The sequence below is a fragment of the Hylobates moloch genome, unplaced genomic scaffold, assembly GCF_009828535.3.
Source record: "Hylobates moloch isolate HMO894 unplaced genomic scaffold, HMol_V3 SCAFFOLD_13, whole genome shotgun sequence".
Lineage (NCBI taxonomy): Eukaryota > Metazoa > Chordata > Mammalia > Primates > Hylobatidae > Hylobates > Hylobates moloch.
Window position 1 is genome coordinate 35,035,215 of NW_026652288.1, and position 24,090 is coordinate 35,059,304.

General features: G+C 44.4%; 1 protein-coding gene across 1 annotated transcript in view; it reads right to left on the minus strand.

Annotated features, from left to right (window-relative positions):
* The window catches only part of LOC116480610 (carcinoembryonic antigen-related cell adhesion molecule 1-like), a 1,172,951-nt gene that overhangs the window by 417,449 nt on the left and 731,412 nt on the right, over positions 1-24,090 (minus strand).

Genomic DNA, 24,090 nt, shown 5'->3' on the forward strand with positions numbered 1-24,090 from the left:
GGCAAACATCATAACAGTAACAACCACCTGAACCCTGAAACTGTCACCCAAGGCACGTGTCTGATGACAGTCACCAGGTGAGATACCTGTGGCTTCACATACCTGAGGCTTCACCGTAAAGAGGCTTCCTTATCCCTTTCCTCTCATCCCTAGGGACAGTAAGCACCACAGGCTGCCTCGGACCACCAGCCCCTTCCCCCAGACACAGCATCAGATCTATACTGACCCTCTATATGGAGAGGCTTTGGGGAACAGCACACACTAGGAAATCCCACTGACCCAGGTGTCACCCACAGCCCCACCCCTCCTCATATCAATGGCGGGGACGGACACACGTAACATACCTCTGCTCACCGCCCAGCCCCCAAGGTCAATCACAGTCTGCTTCTCCCTTGACCCACTACTCCCCATGTCTTCCCTCCCCAGCTGCAGCCTGGATGGCCTCCCTGCTGTTCTTGGTCCATGAAGGCAGGTTCCAACTTCTGTATCATTCCCTTCCCTCCCCTTCCCTCCCCTCCCCTTCCCTCCCCTCCTCTCTCCATCCCTTCCCAGGAGCCCACATCAGCCTGTCCACCAGCCTTACAGCCAAAGTCATCAGCCACTTGCTCCCTTCCACCTTCCCCAACCCTGTACATGGAGGTGACGGCCCCTCCTGGAATACCCACCACTCACTGTCAGCCTTCAGTGGTAATCACAGGTTCTGCAGGGGTCACCTGTGCTCAGGTGTGTCACCTGTGGAACCAGAACTCTTGGAAGGACCAATAGAGGGAGCTGCTCAGGACATCTCGGGGCTCCTGCCATCTGGTCCACCACAGGGACATAATCAATAGCACTTAGTGAAAGGGTAAGTGGTGGATGACTAAGTGTAAGTGAAGATGGTGTGTGGGCAGAGGTAGGCATAGGAACACAGGCACTTTCTACTCCAGTCATTATTCCAAGAAAGGTGGGGATACTGGAGATGGACATTTTCATATATTCCTGATGGGACTGCAGTACTTACAACAACAACTTTGGCCCATGATTTTTTGGGTTTTGTGGGGGTTTTTGAGATGGAGTCTCGCTCTGTTGCCCAGGCAGGAGTACAGTGGCATGATCATAGCTCACTGCAGCCTTGAACTCCTAGCCTCAAGCAACCTCCTGCCTTGGCCTCCCGAAGCTCTGGAATTGCAAGTTTGAGCTCAGCCATCACACCCAGCCCTGGCCTCATTGTGTTCAGTGTGCATACGCTTTGACCACTATCCCACTTCTGAGAGCCCCACTGAGCGGTGAGCTCTGAGAAGGCAGGACTGTGCCTGCCCTGTCTCTGTTAAAGCCCTTGACCTGCCCACAGCCTGGCACAGGGTACTTTATAAGAGCGAATGAATGAGTTCCTGGATTAATACTCCACGTGGGGAAAAGATATGTGTATGAGGATAGTCACCACAGAATGTCTTGTCAACATGAAGAGTGGGACACAGCGTCAAATCCGATGGGCGAGTGGATAAAGCATCACAGTGTAGCCATGCAACAAAATAAATAAGGGGAAAGCAATTAAAAACACAACTTGGGCAAAGAACATCAACAGATGCTTTTCAAAAGCTTGAACATATGGACCAACATGCATATGAAAAAATGCTCAACATCACTAATTATTAGAGAAATGCAAATCAAAACCACAGTAAGATACCATTTCACACCAGAGTGGCTATTATTAAAAAGTTAAAAAATAACAGATGCTGCTGAGGTTGCAGAGAAAAAGGAATGTGCTGGGCACAGTGGCTCACACCTGTAATCCCAGCAATTTGGGAATTCAAGGAGGGAGGATCACTGGAGGCCAGGAGTTCAAGACCAGCCTGCCCAACAGGATGAAACCTCGACTCCACTAAGAATACAAAAATTAGCCAGGCGTGGTGGTGCACACCTGTAGTTCCAGCTACTTGGGAGGCTGAGGCACGAGAATCACTTGAACCCAGGAGGTGGAGGTTGCAGACAGCTGAGGCTGTGCCACTGCACTTCAGCCTGGGCGACAGAGCAAGACTGTCTAAAAAAGAAAAAACAGAGAGAGAGAAAAGGGAACGTTTACACACTGTTGGTGAGAATGTAAATTAGTTTAGCGATTGTGAAAAGCAGTTATGGTAATTCCTCAAAGAACTAAAAACAAAAGTACCATCTGACCCTGCAACCCCATTACTGGGTATATACCCAGAGTTATAAAAAAGAATGAGGTCATTTCCTTTGCAGAAACATGGATGGAGCTGGAGGCCATTATCCTTAGCAAACTAACAGAGGAACAGAAAACCAAATATCGCATGTTCTCATTTTTGTATTTTTAGTAGAGACGGGGTTTCACCATACTGGGGAGGCTGGTCTCGAACTTCTGACCTCGTGATCCACCCACCTCAGCCTCCCAAAGTGCTGGGATTACAGGCATAAGCCACCATGCCCAGCCGCATGTTCTCACTTTTCAGTGGGACCTAAATGATTACAACCCATGGACACGAAGAGAAGAACAAACACTGGGGCCTACTTGAGGGTGGAGGGTGGGAGGAGGGAGAGGATCAGAAAAAATACCTGTTGGGTACTAGGCTTAATACCTGGGTGACAAAATCATCTGTACACCAAACCCCTGTGACATGCAGTTTATGTATATAATAAACCTGTACATGTACCCCTGAACCTAAAATAAAACCTCTAAAACAGAAAAAGAAACACAATTGGAGCAAATCCACATGTGTTGAGAAAGGAAGGGTCCACCACACATGCTTCACTATAAAACAACATTACCAAGTAATAATATAATTCATTAATGTTTGGCTATATAAACAATGAGTGGAACAAATAAGAAAGTATTATTGAAAGATTCATACCAACTGCAAACAGCAGTTACATCCTGGAAATGGAATTGGAGTGGGGTGGGGTCAGGGATCTGACACATTATTTTACAAGTACTTATATTGCTGGAACTTACAATAAGTGTGCTTTCCTATGTGACTTTTTTTTTTTTTTTGAGATGGAGTCTCGCTCTGTTGCCGAGGCTGGAGTGCAGTGGTGTGATCTCAGCTCACTACAAGCTCCACCTCCCGGGTTCACGCCATTCTGCTGCCTCAGCCTCCCGAGTAGCTGGGACTACAGGCGCCTGCCACCACACCTGGCTAATTTTTTGTAGTTTTAATAGAGACGGGGTTTCACCGTGTTAACCAGGATGGTCTCGATCTCCTGACCTCATGATCTGCGTGCCTCGGCCTCCCAAAGTGCTGGGATTACAGGCGTGAGCCACTGTGCCCAGCCACCTATATGATTTTCAAAATAACAGATGAAACCATTTCAAAAGACTCAAGAGGTGTGTGACATCCTCGGGCCCCAGAGCCCAGGCCTCCTCCAGCCCCAACACTGTTGAGTCCCCTCTGAGACAGCCCTTTGAGGTCTCCTCATCCCACCACTCAGGTACAGAGACACGGAGACTCCCAGGAGGGGATCCTTGCTGCAGCTCCCACAGCAGACAGGGATAAAGTGAGGTTCTGTCCAGCCTGACACACATACTGAGTGAGCACACACACTGTAGGCTTGTCCTGGATAGTGGGACAGTCCCTGTTATACAAGCACCATTCAGTGGACACTGGGAGCGAACAGATGAGACCAAACCGCCCTGCAGGTCCTAAGACAGGTGCAGCACAGAGCCCTAGGGGACACGGGTCCCATCCAGCCCTGAGCCTCCCCCTCACCTCATGGCCTCTCCCTCTCCCTGCTCCTGACCCAGGAAGAGCTACATAATGTGAGGCATTCAGTGCAACCTGAAAATGCAGTAGCCTTCTTCAAGACAGGATTAAGAGGGTTTCAACACAGCCACAGAAGGGCATTATATTAAGTGCAGGACCCTTCTATGCACAGGCCCCCATGTGATGACACAGGTCACAGGCCAAGAAGCTGGCCCCATCCTACTCTCCTGCCTCAGGTCTAGATGCCCACATTTGGGAGTGACCTCAGGGACTAAGAAGACAAAAGTTCACAGAGCTCAAGAAGAGACACGGCTCTACTGCTTCCTATGCCCTTTACTCTGTTCAACTCTTCTGCAGACCCTCAGGGTAGACAGCCCCTTAGGTGATGAGACAGGTATGGGCCTGGCCTCCTCCCTGGCCAGGAGAACACTGCAGGCAAAGGCCGATGGAGTGCTGAGGTGACCCAGCCCTGCACTGACTGTCCTGCAGGGGGAAGTTGTTGTCCATCTCTGCCCAGGGCTCCGCAGGTGGAGCACTAATTTGAACCCTGGTCAATGCCTGGTTCTGGACGCGCAACAGGTGAGTCTAAGCCCTGAGACCATCAAGATGCGGTTATTGTGCCTCTGTCCTGATGAAACCATCTGTGGCTCCCACCATCTGTGGGACACAACCCCCACCCCCCTGCAGGTGTCCCTTGATACTGCCTCATGCCATCCTACCCTGGGTGATAACTATTCCCTGAGTCCCCAGTATTCCCATTGGGCATATCCCAGAGGTCTGCATTCACAGACTTGATGAATGCCCATGACAATGGTCAGATTTTAAAAGGAATTATAAGAAACGTGCACTGAGGCCGGGCACAGTGGCTCACGCCTATAATCCCAGAACTTTGGGAGGTGGAGACGGGTGGATCACCTGAGTTCAAGACCACCCTGGCTAACACGGTGAAACCCATCTCTACTAAAAATACAAAAATTAGCTGGGTGTGGTGGAACCCTCCTGTAATCCCAGCTACTCAGGAGGCTGAAGCAGGAGAATTGCTGGAACCCAGGAGGTGGAGGTTGCAGGAGCCGAGATAGCATCACTGCACTCCAGCCTGGGCGACAGAGCGAGACTCTGTCTCGAAAAAGAAACATGCACTGAAGTAAGAAAGTGGCAGGGCATCAGACTTTGAACATCTGAGTTTAGTGTAAGCTTGTTTTAAAACACCAGAGAAGAGCTAGAATCAAAGAACATTGCGAAAGAAAATATATGGAACATGACAGTGTTGACATTTTGTCTAGAAACATTAAAAACAAAGGATGATTTTTTTAAAACAAACCAGCTTGGCATGACTGTTTCTTCTACAATTTCCTCACTGTCCACCAGAGGGCTCCAACCTGGGGTCTTTCCAGGGGGCTGCTGACCTCCCCTCTGCGGGGCCCACAGGTCCCACCGGAACTCTCTTTGGAAGTACGTTTATTTCATGCATCTGCAGTTGTCTAGTCAGTCTCACGTCTAAATCATTGGATCTCTGCGCAGAATGTCATGAGGGGTCCGCACATGAGTTTGAGGACTATCTACCCAGGGTGGGTATTTTATATGGTGGGGTTTTTTTTCACCAAATACTTATTTAAAACTGTAATAAAATATACATATAAAAAAAGTATCATTTTAACCATTTTAAACTATACAATTAAATGGAATTTACTACAGAGCCCTGATGGAGTGCTCCTGTAGCCCCGACTACTCAGGAGGCTGAGGAGGGAGGATTGCTTGAGGCAAGGAGTTGGAGTCTAGTCTGGGCAACATAGTGAGACCCTGTCTCTAAATACACAAGTGGAATTAACTATATTCACAATGTCAAACCACCATCACCACTAATTTTTCCAGAAAATTTTCATCACCCCAAACAGAAACTTTGTATCATTAGATAATAGTTTCCAGGGTACACAGCAAGACAGTAGAATAGATGCCTACACCATTTGTCCCTTCCCCCCCACCCCACTGGAACACTACATTTTAATCTGCACATAGAAAAGCACTGTCACAAGAACCAAAAACCAGGGGAGCAATCACAGTACCTGGTTTTAACTTCATATCGCTGAAAGAGGCATTGGGCCAGGTGCAGTGGCTCATGCCTGCAATCCCAGCACTTTGGGAGGCCGAGGCAGGCAGATCACTTGAGGTCAGGAGCGTGAGACCAGCCTGGGCTACACAGACCCCATATCTACTAAAAATACAACAATTAGGCTGGGCGCAGTGGCACACGTAATCCCAGCACTTTGGAAGGCTGAGGCGGGCGGATCACAAGGTCAGGAATTTGAGACCACCCTGGCCAACATAGTGAAACCCCATCTCTATTAAAAATACAAAAATTAGCTGGGTATGATGGCACGTGCCTGTAGTCCCAGCTACTCAGGAGGCTGAGGCAGGAGAATTGTTTGAACCCAGGAGGCGGAGGTTGTGGTGAGCCGAGATTGCACCACTGCACTCCAGCCTGGGCAACAGCGTGAGACTCCACCTCAAAAAACAATAATAATAATACAAAAATTAGCCAGGCGTGGTGGCGCACTTTCATAATCCCAGCTACTCGAGAGGCTGAGGCATGAGAATCACCTGAACCCAGGAGGCAGAGGCTGCAGTGAGCTGACATTGCACCACTGCACTAGAGCCTCGGTGACAGGGCAAGGCTCTGTCTTACAAAAAGAAAGAAAAAAGGCACTGAAGAGGGCTGGACAGAGGCCACGCCATCCCTCACCCATCCCCCACCATCCCGCAGCAGCCCTGCAGTATGGAGAGAGAATCTGCCCTTTGGGAATGGTGAGTGCGGCCACTGGAGCACCTTACATTGAATTCAGTGCTGCCCCATCACAGCAAAGAATAAAGCCGTGCTGGGCTCAGCCAGTGCCCACACACACAGAGGCAGTATTTGGAACAGTCCTAGCCAGAGAGGAATCACCCATCCCAGCAGTCGAAACTTCAGTTTTTCAGCAAGCCTCCCCACGGTGGGCTGATGTGCTCTGGAGTCCTAGGTGAACTTAAAAGGCAATTCCTAGTTAGGCTGGGCTTAAAGCCAGTGGACTAGCGTGGCACGTAACCAAGGGAGACACCAGCTGGCATGGCTAAGGGAATGCTTTCACCACCCCTCCCCCAACCCCAGGCAATGCAGCTAGAGGCAACAAAAGTGACTCTCCTTCTGCTTAAGGAGAGAAGAGCGAAGAGTAAAGAAGATTTTGTCTTGCATCTTGGATACCAGCTCAGCCACAGTAGGACAGGGAACTGGGCAGAGTCATGAGGCCCTTATTCTAGGCCCTAGCTCCCAGATGACATCTCTAGACACACCGTGAGCCAAAAGGGAGCCCACTGCCTTGAAGGGAAGGACCCAATCCTGGCAGAACTCATCACATGCTGACTAAAGAGCCCCTGGGCCCTGAATAACCAGTAGTGATATCCAGGTAATATGCAGTGGGCCTCGGGCTCTGAGACATGCTGGCTTCTGGGGTGACCCAATGCATTCCCAGCTGTGGTAGCCATGGGGAGAGACTCCTTCAACTTGAGAAAAATAGAGGAAAAAGTAAAGGGGACTTTGTCTTGTGCCTCAGGTACCAGCTCAGCCACAGTGGGATAAAGTAACAAGCAGTCTCTTGGGGTTACCGAGTCCAGGCCTATGTTCCTGGAGAGCATTTCTGGACCTTCCCTAGGCCAGAGGGGAGCCCACTGCCCTGAAGAGTGAGTCCCAGGCCTGGCAGCATTCACCACAAGCTGATGGAAGAGCCCCTGGGCTTTAAGTGAACATCAGCAGAGGACAGGTGGAATCCCCTGTGGAACAGTGGTGGTGGTGGAGGAAGGGGAAGGAAGAGCAGGAAGGACTTTGCATTGTTTGAGTGGCAGATTAGCCACGGTTTGTTTGTTTGTTTGTTTGTTTGTTTGTTTGTTTGTTTGTTTGTTGCGATGGAGTCTCATTCTTGTCGCCCAGGCCGGAGTGCAATCTCTGATCACTGCAACCTCTGCCTCCTGGGTTCAAGCGATTCTCCTGCCTCAGCTTCCTGAGTAGCTGGGATTACAGGCACCCACAACCATGCCTGGCTAATCAGCCACAGTTTTTGACTCCCATCCCTGCCTCCCAGACAGCATTTCTAGACACATCTGAGGCTTAGGAGAACTCATCACCCTGAAGGGAAGGGCCTTGGGCAAGACCCAGTGCGGTACTTAGGTCTGACCCAGCACAATCCCAGTGGTGGTAGCCACAAGGGTGCCTGCATCACCATACTTCCAGTTCCAGGTGGCTCTGCACAAATGGAGAGATTCCATTTGTTTGAGACAAATTAAGGGAAAAGAACACAAGTCTCTACCTGGTAATCCAGATAATTCTTCCAGATCTTATCCAAGATCACCAAGGCAGTACCTATATAAGTCTGCAAAAACCACAGCATTCTTGGGCTTGGGACCCAAGTGCCTTCAAATACCTGGAAAGCCTTCCCAAGAAGGACAGGCATAAAGAAGCCCAGACTACAATATGAAGACTACAATAAATACCTAACTTCTCAGTGACCAGACACCAACAAACACCTATAAGCATCAACACCATCCATGAAAACATGACCTCATTAAACAAGCTAAATAAGGCACCAGGAACCAATCCTGGAGAAACAGAAATATGTGACCTTTCAGACAAAGAATTCAAAATAATCATTTTGAGGAAACTCAAATTCAAGACAACACAGAGAAGGAATTCAGAATGCTATCAGATATATTTAACAAAGAGGCTGGACACAGTGGCTCGTGCCTGTAATCCTAACACTTTGGGAGACAGAGGCCAGAGGATCACTTCAACTCAGGAGTTTGAGACCAGCCTGGGCAACAGAGTGAGACCCTGTCTCTACAAAATAAATAAAATTAAAATGTTAACAAAGAGATTAAAATAATTTAAAAGATTCAAGCAGAAATTCTAGAGTTCAAAAATGCAATTGACATGTTGAAGAATGCAACAGAGTCTCTTAATAGCAGAATTGATCAAGCAGAAGAAAGAATTCATGAGCTTGAAGACAGGCTATTTGAAAACACAGAGGAGACAAAAAAAAAAAAAAACATGAAGCATATCTATAAGATCTAGAAAGTAGGCTCAAAAGGGCAAATCTAAGAGTTATTGGCCTTAGGCCAGGCATGGCGGCTCACACCTGTAATCCCGGCACTTTGGGAAGCCTAGGCAGGTGGATCATGAGGTCAGAAGATCAAGACCATCCTGGCTAACACAGTGAAACCCCGTCTCTACTAAAAAAATACAAAAAAATTAGCCAGGCGTGGTGGCGGGTGCCTGTAGTCCCAGCTACTCAGGAGGCTGAGGCAGGAGAATGGCGTGAATCTGGGAGGCGGAGCTTGCAGTGAGTCGAGATTGTGCCACTGCACTCCAGCCTGGTGACAGAGCAAGACTCCATCTCCAGGAAAAAAAAAAAAAAAAGTTATTGGCCTTAAAGAGGAGGTAGAGAAAAAGATAGGCACATAAAGTTTATTCAAAGGAATAATACAAGAGAACTTCCCAACCCTAGAGAAAGATATCGACATTCAAATACAAGAAGGTTATAGAACACCAAGCAGATTTAACACAAAGAAGACTACCTCAAGGCATTTAATAATCAAACTCCCTAAGATCAAAGGATCCTAAAAGCAGCAAGAAAAAAGAAAGAACATGCAATGGAGCTCCAATACATCTGGCAGCAGACTTTTCAGTGGAAACCTTACAGGCCAGGAGACAGTGTATGGCATAATTAAAGTGCTGAAGGAAAACAACTTTTACCCTAGAATAATATATCAGGCAAAAATATCCTTCAAACACAAAGGAGAAATAAAGACCTTCCCAGACAAACAAAAGCTGAGGGATTTCATCAACACCAGACCTGTCCTATGAGAAATGCTAAAGGGAGTTCTTTAATCTGAAAGAAAAGGATGTTAATGATGAAGAAGAAATCACCTAAAGGTACAAAACTCACTGGTAATAGTTAAGCACACAGAATAGTATAACACTGTAATTGTGGTGTATAAACTTCTCTTATGTAGAAAGACTAAATGATGAGCCAATCAAAAATCACAACTACATTAACTTTTCAGGACACAGACAGTACAATAAGACATAAAGAGAAACAACAAAACATTAAAAAGGGGGGTGACGAAGTTGAAGTGTAGAGTTTTTATTAGTTTTCTTTTTGCATGTTTGTTTGTTTATGTAATCAGTGTTGTCATCAGTTTAAAGTAATGGTTTTAAGATAGTATTTGCAAGCCTCATAGTAACCACAAATCAAAAACCATACAACAGACACACAAAAAATAAAAAGCTAGAAATTAAAGTATACCACCAGAGGAAATCACCTTCACTAAAAGGAAGACAGGAAGGAAGGAAAGAAGAAAGAGAAGACTGCAATAAATAAAAACAGAAAAACAACAAAATGACAGGAGTAAGTCCCTACTTATCAATAATAACACTGAATGTAAATGGACTAAATTCTCCAAAAAAAAAGATATAGAATGGCTGAATGGCTGAAAAATAAGACCCAATGATCTGTTGCCTACAAGAAACACAGTTCACCCATAAAGATACATATAGACTGAAATTAAAGAGATGGAAAAAGATATTCCATGCCAATGAAAACCAAAAAAAGAGTAGGAGTAGCTATACTTATATCAGACAAAATAGATTTAAAGACAAAAACTGTTAGAAGGGACAAAGGAGGTCATTATACAATGATAAAAGGGTCAATTCAGCAAGAGGATATGACAATTGTAAACATATATGCACCCAAAACTGGAGCACCCAAATATATAAATCAAATATATTAGAGAGATAGACCCCAATACCATAATAGCTGGAGACTTCAACACCCCACTTTCAGCATTAGACAGATCTCCTAGACAGAAAATCAACAAAGAAACATCAGACTTGATCTGAACTATAGAACAAATGGAACTATGGAACATTTCATCCAATGGCTGCAAAATACACATTCTTCTCCTCAGTACACAGATCATTCTCAAAAATAGGCTATATATTAGGTCACAAAACAAGTCTTAAAACATTAAAAAAATTGAAATAATATCAAGTATCTTCCCTGACTACAATGGAATAAAACTAGAAATCAATAACAAGAGGTATTTTGGAAACTATACAAACACATGGAAATTAAACAATATGCTCCTAAATGGCCAGTGGGTCAACAAAGAAATTAAGAAGGAAATTGGAAAATTTCTCAAAGCAAATGATAATGAACACACAACATACCAAAAGTTGTGGGATACAATGAAAGCAGCACCAAGAGGGAAATTTATAGCTCTAAGTGCCTACATCAAAAAAAGAAAGAGAAGAACTTCAAGTAAATAACCTAAAACCTAATGATACATCTTAAAGAACTAGAAATGCTAATAACCAGAATATATAAGGAGCTCAAACAACTCTATGGAAAAAAATCTAATAATCCAATTAAAAGAAGGGCAAAATATCTGAATAGACTTTCTCAAAAGACATACGAATAACAGACAGGCATATGAAAAGGTGCTCAACATCACTGATCATCAGAGAAATGCAAATCAAAACTACAATGAGCTATTATCTTGCCCGAGTTAAAATGGCTTTTTTTCAAAAGACAGGCAATAAAAAATGCTAGCAATGATATGGAGTAAAGGGAACCCTTGTACACTGTTGGCAGGAATGTAAATTAGTACAACCACAATGAAGAACAGTTTGGAGATTCCTCAAAAAACTAAAAATAGAACTACCATAAAATCCAGCAATCCTACTGCTGGGTATATACCCAAAAGAAAGAAAATCAGTACATCAAAGAGATATCTGCACTCCCATGTTTGTTGCAGAGCTGTTCACAACAGCCAAAATTTGGATGTAACCTAAGTGTCCATCAACAGATGAATGAATGAAGAAAAGGTGGCACTTATACACAATAGAGTATTATTCAGCCATAAAAAAAATGAGATTCTATCATTTGCAACAATATGGATGGAGCTAAGGGTCATCATATTAAGTGAAATAAACCAGGCACAGGAAGAAAAACATCACATGTTCTCACTTATTTGTGGGATCTAAAAATCAAAACAATTGAACTCATGGAGATAAAGAAGAGAAGGATGGTTCCCAGAAACTAGGAAGGGTAGTGGTGGGATAGGGGAGAGGCGGGTATACAGTTAATGGGTATAAAAAAATAGAAAGAATGAATAAGACCTACTATTCAACAGCACAAGGGGATTATAGTCAACAATAATTTATTTACACATTTTAAAGTAACTAAAAGAATGCAATTGGATTGTTCGTAACACAAAGGATAAATGCTTGAGGGGATGGATACCCAATTTTTTTTTTTTTTTTGAGGCGGAGTCTCGCTCTGCTGCCCAGGCTGGAGTGCAGTGGCGCAATCTCGGCTCACTGCAAGCTCCGCCTCCCGGGTTCACGCCATTCTCCTGCCTCAGCCTCTCCGAGTAGCTGGGACTACAGGCGCCCGCCACCACGCCCGGCTGATTTTTTTATATTTTTAGTAGAGACAGGGTTTCACTGTGGTCTCGATCTCCTGACCTCGTGATCCGCCCGCCTCGGCCTCCCAAAGTGCTGGGATTACAAGCATGAGCCACCGCGCCCGGCCGGATACCCAATTTTCTATGATATGATTATTATACAGTGCATGCCTGTACTAAAATGTCTCACGTACCCCATATATATATACACCTACTATGTACCCACAAAAATTAAAAATTAAAAAAAAAAATTCCCCATTGCTCCCTGCCCCCAGATCTTGATAATCCCTAATCTACTTTCTGTCTCTGGATTTACCTATTCTTGATTTTTCATATAAATGGCATCATACACATATGTCACTTTGTTTCTGGCTTATTTTACTTAGCATAAGGTTTCCAAGGTCCATCTATGTTGCAGCATATGTCAGAGCTTCACTCCATTTTAAGGCTGATTGACATTCTGTTGTATGTATCACCATATTTGTTTATCCATTCATGTGTTGATGGACGCTTGGGTTGTTTCTACGTTTTACCTATTGTGAATAATGCTGCAGTGAACATTCCCATGCAAGTACGTTTGAGTCCCTGTTTTCAATTCTTTGGACATATACCTAACAATGAAATTGCTATTTCATATGATAATTCTGTGATTAGCTTTTTCAGGAAAAGCCAAACCGTTTCCCACAGTGACTGTGCCATTTTATATTCCCACCAGCAATGTATGAGGATTCCAACTTCTCCACATATTGCCAACATTTCTTATTTAACATTTTAAATGAATTGTAGCAATTGTTGTAGGTGTGATGTGGTGTCTTACTGTGGTTTTGATTTGCATTTCACTAGTGACTATTGATGCTAAGTGTCTTTTCATGTGCTTATTGACTATTTGTATATCATTTAGAGAAATATCCATCTGAGTCCTTTGCCCATTTTTTTTTTTATTATACTTTAGGGTTTTAGGGTACATGTGCACAATGTGCAGGTTTGTTACATATGTATCCATGTGCCATGTTGATTTCCTGCACCCTTAACTCGTCATTTAGCATTAGGTGTATCTCCTAATGCTGTCCCTCCCCCCTCCCCCCACCCCACAACAGTCCCCGGAGTGTGATGTTCCCCTTCCTGTGTCCATGAGTTCTCATTGTTCAATTCCCACCTATGAGTGAGAACATGCGGTGTTTGGTTTTTTGTCCTTGCGATAGTTTACTGAGAATGATGTTTTCCAGTTTCATCCATGTCCCTACAAAGGACACGAACTCATCATTTTTTATGGCTGCATAGTATTCCATGGTGTATATGTGCCACATTTTCTTAATCCAGTCTATCGTTGTTGGACATTTGGGTTGGTTCCAAGTCTTTGCTATTGTGAATAGTGCCGCAATAAACATACGTGTGCATGTGTCTTTATAGCAGCATGATTTATAGTCCTTTGGGTATATACCCAGTAGTGGGATGGCTGGGTCAAATGGTATTTCTAGTTCTAGATCCCTGAGGAATCGCCACACTGACTTCCACAATCGTTGAACTAGTTTACAGTCCCACCAACAGTGTAAAAGTGTTCCTATTTCTCCACATCCTCTCCAGCACCTGTTGTTTCCTGATTTTTTAATGATGGCCATTCTAACTGGTGTGAGATGGTATCTCACTGTGGTTTTGATTTGCATTTCTCTGATGGCCAGTGATGATGAGGATTTCTTCATGTGTTTTTTGGCTGCATAAATGTCTTCTTTTGAGAAGTGTCTGTTCATGTCCTCTGCCCACTTTTTGATGGGGTTGTTTGTTTTTTTCTTGTAAATTTGTTTGAGTTCATTGTAGATTCTGGATATTAGCCCTTTGTCAGATGAGTAGGTTGCAAAAATTTTCTCCCATTCTGTAGGTTGCCTGTTCACTCTGATGATAGTTTCTTTTGCTGTGCAGAAGCTCTTTAGTTTAATGAGATCCCATTTGTCGATTTTGGCTTTTGTTGCCATTGCTTTTGGTGTTTTAGACATGAAGTCCTTGCCCACGCCTATGTCCTGAATGGTATTGCCTAGCTTTTCTTGTAGGATTTTAATGGTTTTAGGTCTAACATATAAGTCTTTAATCCATCTTGAATTAATTTTTATATAAGGTGTAAGGAAGGGATCCAGTTTCAGCTTTCTACATATGGCTAGCCAGTTTTCCCAGCACCATTTATTAAATAGGGAATCCTTTCCCCATTTCTTGTTTTTGTCAGGTTTGTCAAAGATCAGATAGTTGTAGCTATGCGGCATCATTTCTGAGGGCTCTGTTCTGTTCCATTGATCTATGTCTCTGTTGTGGTACCAGTACCATGCTGTTTTGGTTACTGTAGCCTTGTAGTATAGTTTAAAGTCAGGTAGCGTGATGCCTCCAGCTTTGTTCTTGACTTGGCGATGCGGGCTCTTTTATGATTCCATATGAACTTTAAAGTAGTTTTTTCCAATTCTGTGAAGAAAGTCATTGGTAGCTTGATGGGGATGGCATTGAATCTATAAATTACCTTGGGCAGTATGGTCATTTTCACGATATTGATTCTTCCAACCCATGAGCTTGGAATGTTCTTCCATTTGTTTGTATCCTCTTTTATTTCATTGAGCAGTGGTTTGTAGTTCTCCTTGAAGAGGTCCTTCACATCCCTTGTAAGTTGGATTCCTAGGTATTTTATTCTCTTTGAAGCAATTGTGAATGGGAGTTCACTCATGATTTGGCTCTCTGTTTGTCTGTTATTGGTGTACAAGAATGCTTGTGATTTTTGTACATTAATTTTGTATCCTGAGACTTTGCTGAAGTTGCTAATCAGCTTAAGGAGATTTTGGGCTGAGACAATGGGGTTTTCTAGATATACAATCATGTCATCTGCAAACAGGGACAATTTGACTTCCTCTTTTCCTAATTGAATACCCTTTATTTCCTTCTCCTGCCTGATTGCTCTGGCCAGAACTTCCAGCACTATGTTGAATAGGAGCGGTGAGAGAGGGCATCCCTGTCTTGTGCCAGTTTTCAGAGGGAATGCTTCCAGTTTTTGCCCATTCAGTATGATATTGGCTGTGGGTTTGTCGTAGATAGCTCTTATTATTTTGAGATACGTCCCATCAATACCTAATTTATTGAGAGTTTTTAGCATGAAGGGTTGTTGAATTTTGTCAAAGGCCTTTTCTGCATCTATTGAGATAATCATGTGGTTTTTGTCTTTGGTTCTGTTTATGTGCTGGATTACATTTATTGATTTGCGTATGTTGAACCAGCCTTGCATCCCAGGGATGAAGCCCACTTGATCATGGTGGATAAGCTTTTTGATGTGCTGTTGGATTCGGTTTGCCAGTATTTTATTGAGGATTTTTGCATCAATGTTCATCAAGGATATTGGTCTGAAATTCTCTTTTTTGGTTATGTCTCCGCCAGGTTTTGGTATCAGGACGATGCTGGCTTCATAAAATGTGTTAGGGAGGATTCTCTCTTTTTCTATCGATTGGAATAGTTTCAGAAGGAATGGTACCAGTTCCTCCTTGTACCTCTGGTAGAATTCAGCTGTGAATCCATCAGGTCCTGGACTCTTTTTGGTTGGTAAGCTATTGATTGTTGCCACAATTTCAGAACCTGTTATTGGTCTATTCAGAGATTCAACTTCTCCCTGGTTTAGTCCTGGGAGGGTGTATTTGTCGAGGAATTTATCCATTTCTTCTAGATTTTCTAGTTTATTTGCATAGAGGTGTTTGTAGTATTCTCTGATGGTAGATTGTATTTCTGTGGGATCGGTGGTGATATCCCCTTTTTCGTTTTTTATTGCATCTATTTGATTCTTCTCTCTTTTCTTCTTTATTAGTCTTGCTAGCGGTCCATCAATTTTGTTGATCTTTTCAAAAAACCAGCTCCTGGATTCATTAATTTTTTGAAGGGTTTTTTGTGTCTCTATTTCCTTCAGTTCTGCTCTGATTTTAGTTATTTCTAGCCTTCTGCTAGCTTTTGAATGTGTTTGCTCTTGCTTTTCTAGTTCTTTTAATTGTGATGTTAGGGTGTCAATTTTGGATCTTTCCTGCTTTCTCTTGTGGGCATTTAGTGCTATAAATTTCCCTCTACACACTGCTTTGAATGTGTCCCAGAGATTCTGGTATGTTGTGTCTTTGTTCTCGTTGGTTTCAAAGAACATCTTTATTTCTGCCTTCATTTCATTATGTACCCAATAGTCATTCAGGAGCAGGTTGTTCAGTTTCCATGTAGTTGAGTGGTTTTGAGTGAGTTTCTTAATCCTGAGTTCTAGTTTGAATGCACTGTGGTCTGTGAGACAGTTTGTTATAATTTCTGTTCTTTTACATTTGCTGAGGAGAGCTTTACTTCCAACTATGTGATCAATTTTGGAATAGGTGTGGTGTGGTGCTGAAAAAAATGTATATTCTGTTGACTTGGCGTGGAGAGTTCTGTAGATGTCTATTAGGTCCACTTTATGTAGAGCTGAGTTCAATTCCTGGATATCTTTGTTAACTTTCTGTCTCGTTGATCTGTCTAATGCTGACAGTGGGGTGTTAAAATCTCCCATTATTATTGTGTGGGAGTTTAAGTCCCTTTGTAGGTCACTGAGGACTTGCTTTATGAATCTGGGTGCTCCTGTGGTGGGTGCATATGTATTTAGGATAGTTAGCTCTTCTTGTTGAATTGATCCCTTTACCATTATGTAATGGCCTTCTTTGTCTCTTTTGATCTTTGTTGGTTTAAAGTCTATTTTATCAGAGACTAGGATTGCAACCCCTGCCTTTTTTTGTTTTCCAGTTGCTTGATAGATCTTCCTCCATCCCTTTATTTTGAGCCTATGTGTGTCTCTGCACGTGAGATGGGTTTCCTGAATACAGCACACTGATGGGTCCTGACTCCTTATCCAGTTTGCCAGTCTGTGTCTTTTGATTGGAGCATTTAGCCCATTTACATTTAACGTTAATATTGTTATGTGTGAATCTGATCCTGTCATTATGATGTTAGTTGGTTATTTTGCTCGTTAGTTGCTATAGTTTCTTCCTAGCCTCGATGGTCTTTACAATTTGGCATGTTTTTGCAGTGGCTGGTACCGGTTGTTCCTTTCCATGTTTAGTGCTTCCTTCAGGAGCTCTTTTAGGGCAGGCCTGGTGGTGACAAAATCACTCAGCGTTTGCTTGTCTGTAAAGTATTTTATTTCTCCTTCACTTATGAAGCTTAGTTTGGCGGGATAGGAAATTCTGGGTTGAAAATTCTTTTCTTTAAGAATGTTGAATATCGGCCCCCACTCTCTTCTGGCTTGTAGAGTTTCTGCTGAGAGATCAGCTGTTAGTCTGATGGGCTTCCCTTTGTGGGTAACCCGACCTTTCTCTCTGGCTGCCCTTAACATTTTTTCCTTCATTTCAACTTTGGTGAATCTGACAATTATGTGTCTTGGAGTTGCCCTTCTCGAGGAGTATCTTGGTGGCGTTCTCTGTATTTCCTGAATCTGAATGCTGGCCTGCCTTGCTAGATTGGGGAAGTTCTCCTGGATAATATCTTGCAGAGTGTTTTCCAACTTGGTTCCATTCTCCCCATCATTTTCAGGTACACCAATCAGACGTAGGTTTGGTCTTTTCACATAGTCCCAAATTTCTTGGAGGCTTTGTTCATTTCTTTTTATTCTTTTTTCTCTAAACTTCCCTTCTCTCTTCATTTCATTCATTTCATCTTCCATCAGCGATACCCTTTCTTCCAGTTGATCGCATCTGCTACTGAGGCTTCTGCAATCTTCGCGTAGTTCTCGAAACTTGGCTTTCAGCTCCATCAGCTCCTTTAAGCCCTTCTCTCCATTGGTTATTCTAGTTATCCATTCTTCTAATTTTTTTTCAAAGTTTTTAACTTCTTTGCTATTGTTTTGAATTTCCTCTCATAGCTCAGAGTAGTTTGATCGTCTGAAGCCTTCTTCTCTCAACTCATCAAAGTCATCCTCCATCCAGCTTTGTTCCGTTGCTGGTGAGGAACTGCGTTCCTTTGGAGGAGGAGAGGTGCTCTGTTTTTTAGAGTTTCCAGTTTTTTTGCTGTTTTTTCCCCATCTTTGTGGTTTTATCTACTTTTTGTCTTTGATGATGGTGATGTACAGATGGGTTTTTGGTGTGGATGTCCTTTCTGTTTGTTAGTTTTCCTTCTACCAGACAGGACCCTCAGCTGCAGGTCTGTTGGAGTTTACTAGAGGTCCACTCCAGACCCTGTTTGGCTGGGTGTCAGCAGCGGTGGCTGCAGAACAGCAGATTTTCATGAGACCACAAATTCAGCTGTCTGATAGTTCCTCTGAAAGTTTTGTCTCAGAGGAGTACCCGGTTGAATGAGGTGTCAGTCTGTCCCTACTGGGGGGGTGCCTCCCAGTTAGGCTGCTCAGGGGTGAGGGACCCACTTTAGGAGGCAGTCTGACCGTTCTCAGATCTCCAGCTGCGTGCTGGGAGAACCACTACTCTCTTCAAAGCTGTCAGTCAGACAGGGGCATTTAAGTCTGTGGAGGTTCTTGCTGAGTTTTTGTTTGTCTGTGCCCTGCCCCCAGAGGTGGAGCCTACAGAGGCAGATAGGCCTCCTTGAGCTGTGGTGGGCTCCACCCAGTTCGAGCTTCCTGGCTGCTTTGTTTACCTAAGCAAGCCTGGGCAATGGCGGGCGCCCCTCCCCCAGCCTTGCTGCTGCCTTGCAGCTTGATCTCAGACTGCTGTGCTAGTAATCAGCGAGACTCCGTGGGCATAGGACCCTCCGAGCCAGGTGCGGGACACAATCTCCTAGTGTGCCGTTTTCCAGGCCCGTTGGAAAAGCGCAGTATTAGGATGGGACTGACCCGATATTCCAGGTGCCGTCTGTTTCCCCTTTCTTTGACTAGGAAAGGGAACTCCCTGACCCCTTGCGCTTCCCGAGTGAGGCAATGCCTCGCCCTGCTTCGGCTCGCGCACAGTGTGCTTCACCGACTGTCCTGCACCCACTGTTAGGCACTCCCTAGTGAGATGAAACCGGTACCTCAAGCAGAAATGCAGAAATCACCAGTCTTCTGTGTCGCTGGGGCTGGGTGCTGGAGACCGGAGCTGTTCCTATTCGGCCATCTTAGGAGTAGCTATCCCTTTACTTTCTTAATAAACTTGCTTTCTCTTTACAGACTCTCCCTGAATTCTTTCTTGCGCAAGATCCAGCAACCCTCACTTGGGGTCTGGATTGGGACCCCTTTCCTGTAACATGTATACCAGGAGAAAGGAAGTAGAGTCAAGGTATCAGTTCACTGTTGCAAACTGCATCTAATACCAAAAGCCAAACGCAAGAAGTTAGCAGCAGTAAGATGGCCCTGAGACAGGGTCCAGAGTCTCTGCCCATTTTTTTTATTGTTGTTGAGATGCAGTCTCACTCTGTTGCCCAGGCTGGAGTGCAGTGGCGCCATCTTGGCTCACTGCAAGCTCCGCCTCCTGGGTTCACCCCATTCTCCTGCCTCAGCCTCCCAAGTAGGTGGGACTACAGGCACCTGCCACTACACCCAGCTAATTTTTTGTATTTTTAGTAGAGACAGGGTTTCACCATGTAAGCCAGGATGGTCTCGAACTCCTGACCTCATGATCCGCCCACCTCGGCCTCCCAAAGTGCTGAGATTACAGGCATGAGCCACCGCACCCGGCCCCTTTGCCCATTTTTAATCGGGTTATTGGGTTTTTGTTATTGTTGAGTTGTAGCAGTTCTTTATATTTTCTGGACATAAAACCTTATTCATATAATGATCTGCAAATTTTTTCTCCCATTCGGTGGGTGATCTTTTCACTTTCTTGATAATATCCTTTGATGCACAAAAGGCTTTCATCTTGATAAAGTCCAGTTTATTTTTCCTTTTGTTGTTTATGTTTTTGTGTCATATCTAAAAAGTCCATTGCCACATCTGAGGTCATAAAGACTTATCCTTATGTTTTCTTCTGAGAGTTTCTTATGGTTTTAGCTCTTACACTTAACTTATTAATCTGTTTTAATTTTTGAATATGGTGAGAAATAGAGTTCCAAAATTTCATTTCTTTGCAGGTGGTTATCCAGTTGTCCCAGCATCATTATTTGAAAAGATTATTCTTCCCCCATTCAATTAACTTGGCACCTGTATTAGTAGGGGTCCTCAGAGAGATAGAGAAAACAGGATAGAGATATAGTTGTAGATAGAGAAATAGATCTAGATATATGAGGGGATTTGTTAGAGGAATTGGCTTGTGTGAATACGGAGGCTGAGAAGTCCCATGATTAGCCAGTTGCATGCTGGAAAACCAGGGAAGCTGGCAGCATGGCTCAATTCTGACCAAAGAAGCCATGGTGTACTCTCAGTCTGTGGCCAAAGGCCAAAGAACCTGGAGTTCTAATGTCCAAGGGCAAAAGGAAAAGGATGTCCCAGCTCCAGGAGAGAGAGAGAGAGAATTCACCATCCCTCTGCCTTTTTGCTCTATCCAGGCCCTCAGCCAAGGGGATGGTGCCCACCCACAGTGAGTGGGGCAGGTCTTCCTTACTGAGTTCACTGACTCCAATGCCAGTCTCTTCGGGAAACACCCTGACAGTCATACCCAGATACAAGGCTTTACCAGCTATGAGGGTGTCTCTTAATCCAGGCAAATTGACACCTAAAAAACTACAACACCCTTGTCAAAGATCAATTGACCGTAAATGTGAGGGCTTACTTCCAGACTCTCAAATCTAATCCACTGGTATAAGTGTATCTTTATGCCAGTTCCACACTCTTCAGATTACAGTAACTTTGTAGTAAATTTTCTTTTTTAAAAATATGTGCATATTCATAGGGTACAAGTCCAATTTTGCTATTCTGATATATTGCATTGTGGTAAAATCAAGGCTTTCAGTGCATTCATCATTGGAGCAAGGCACACTGTACCCACCATATAGTAAGTTTTCAGATAAGGAAATGTGAGTCTTGGCCAGGCACGGTGGTTCACGCCTGTAATCCCAGAACTTTGGGAGGCCGAGGCAGGCAGATCACCTGAGGTTGGGAGTTCGAGATCAGCCTGACTAACATGAAGAAACTCCATCTCTACTAAAAATACAAAAAATTAGCCGAGCGTGTTGGTGCATGCCTGTAATTCCAGCTACTCGGGGGGCCGAGGCAGGAGAATCGCTTGAACCCGGGAGGCAGAGGTTGCGGTGAGCCGAGATTGTGCCATTGCACTCCAGCTTGGGCAACAAGAGTGAAATTCCATCTCAAAAAAAAAGAAGAAAGAAAGAAATGTGAGTCTTCCAATTTTCTTTTTCAAGATTGTTTTAGCTATTCTATCTGTCTTTATTTTTTGTTAATGTATTTTAATAATTCTTAAGGGGGATCATTCCCTGACCTGCTTCCAGGGGAATCTGACAATCTAGAGACCTTTTTAGGAACTTGAACTAAGTAGAAAAAATATCTTTTTTTTTTTTTTAAGACAGAGTTTCGCTCTAGTCACCCAGGCTGGAATGCAATGGTGCAGTCTTGGTTCACTACAACCTCCACCTCCTGGGTTCAAGCGATTCTCCTGCCTCAGCCTCCAGAGTAGCTGGGATTACAGGTGCCCACCACCATGCCCAGCTAATCTTTGTATTTTCGGTAGAGATGGGGTTTCACCATGTTGGCCAGGCTGCTCTTGAACTCCTGACCTCAGGTGATCCACCCACCTCAGCCTCCCAAAGTGCTGGGATTACAGGTGTGAGCCACTGCGCCCAGCCAATATCCTCATTTTATATGCTGAGTTGCTATGTTAAAGTGTGAGTTGCCTGCCATGAATGAATGAAGAGACACTTAAAGCACTTGCCTGCATGACGATGTGCACCACCTTCTCTCTCCCCCTGTCCTGTGCCCTCAGGCCCTCTTCACTCAGACCCAGGTGGACCCATCCAGTGGCCTCCACAAATGGATTCCTCCTCAAGCTGGCCCACAGGACTTCCTTCCAGCAAGTGACTCACCTGTAACCTCCTCCACACACCTGAGCAAGTGGTTCTCAGTCCTTCTCTGAGGTCCCCCGGGAAGGGTGATGATCTCATGTAGGTTCACTCGCATTAGGTGACACATTCTCACAAACAAGCGGTCTGTGCACTAAAGCACACAGGCACAACTCCTGAGGATGTTTTGCCATTGCCAAGTGTTGTTTGTCATGAGATGAGAGGTAAGAAAACAACATTTCACATCATGATTTAGCTCTAGATGACTTTTTAAATTGTATTTTTTTAATTGACACCTAATAATTGTACATATTTATGGGTCCATAGCGATGTGATACATATAAGGTACAGTGATCAGGTCAGGGTGATTAGCATATCCATCATCTCAAACATTTAGCATTTCTTTGTGTTGGGAACATTCAATATCCTCTTTCTAGCTACTTGGAACTATATATTATTGTTAACTATAGTCAGGCCAGTTGCGGTGGGTCACACCTAAAATCTCAGCACTTTGGAAGGCCGAGACAGGAGGATTGCTTGAGCCCAGGAGTTCAAGACCAGCCTGACCAACATAATGAGATCAGTCTCTACAAAAAAATCAAAACACTTGGCTGGGCATGGTGGCTCATGCCTGTAATCCTAGCACTTTGGGAGACCTAGGCAGAGGATCACTTGAGCTCAGGAGTTCAAGGCCAGCCTGGGCAACATAGTGAGACCCTGTCTCTTTATTTAAAAAAAATTGAAAAATAAAACAAAAAATTAGCCAGGCGTGGTCGCATACACCTATAGTTCCAGCTACATGGGAGACTGAGGCAGGAAGATCACTTGATCACAGGAGGTAGAGGCTACAGTGTACTCCAGACCCTGTCTCAAAAAAAAAAATCTGTAGTCAACCTACACTGGTATAGAACATTAGAACTTATTCCTCCTTCTATCTAGCTGTATTTTTTTTTTTTTAAGATGGAGTCTCACTCTGTCGCCAGGCTGGAGTGCAGTGGCGCAATCTTGGCTCATTGCAACCTCTGCCTCCCAGGTTCCAGTGATTCTCCTGCCTCAACCTCCCAAGTAGCTGGGACTACAGGCGCCCACCACCCCACCTGGCTAATTTTTTGTATTATTAGTAGAGACAGGGTTTCACCATGTTGGCCAGGATGGTCTCAATCTCTTGACCTCATGATCCACCCACCTCAGCCTCCCAAAGTGCTGGGATTACAGGTGTGAGCCACTGCGGCCGGCCTATCTAGGTCTAATTTTATATCCTTTAACACATCTTTCCCCATCCCTCCCTTCCTCTACCCTTCCCAGCCTCTGGTATCCTCTGTTCTACTTTTTCCTTCCATGAGATCAACCGTTTTTAGTTTCCACATATTAGTAAGAACATGTGGTGTTTAATTTTCTGTTCCTAGCCCAGTTCCATTCATGTTGCCACACGTGACAGGATTTCATTCTCAAGCCCCCAAAGACACCTCACTGGGCCTTTGTTTTTTTGTTTTGTTTTGTTTTTGTTTTTGTTTTTCAACTCTGGGACAGATGGCTCCTTCTAAGGCAGCCCATCCCCGTGGTGGACAGTTCTCTCGAATCTTGACAGAAGTCCTCTGGACAACTCACATCCTCTCCCTGGGCTCATCCTGCACTGCATGGAGCTGGGCAGCCTGGGGACCCACAGTGAACAGGACCTGGGGTGACTTGACCTTGAAGCCTGGAGGTCAGAGCCCACGTCTGCCCAGGGGTCTGGGCCAGCTCACATCATGTGGACCCTGGTCAGCATCCCTGGGGCAGTCCTTGACAAGGCTGCAGGTCTTATCTTGCCCTCCAGGGGGAGACATTGCACACAGACAACATTCAGGAAACAGATTCCCCTGGTCATGAACCTGGCTTTGCTAAGGAGGTGAAGGTAGAGCCCACTTTCCATCCTTTGCTCCAAAACACCCTTCTGGGCCCTCCCATGTACCTCCCTCTGTCCCTTCCTGGGATCTCTGAGGACCCTGTTCTGTGAGGGGTCCCTGTGCAGCTC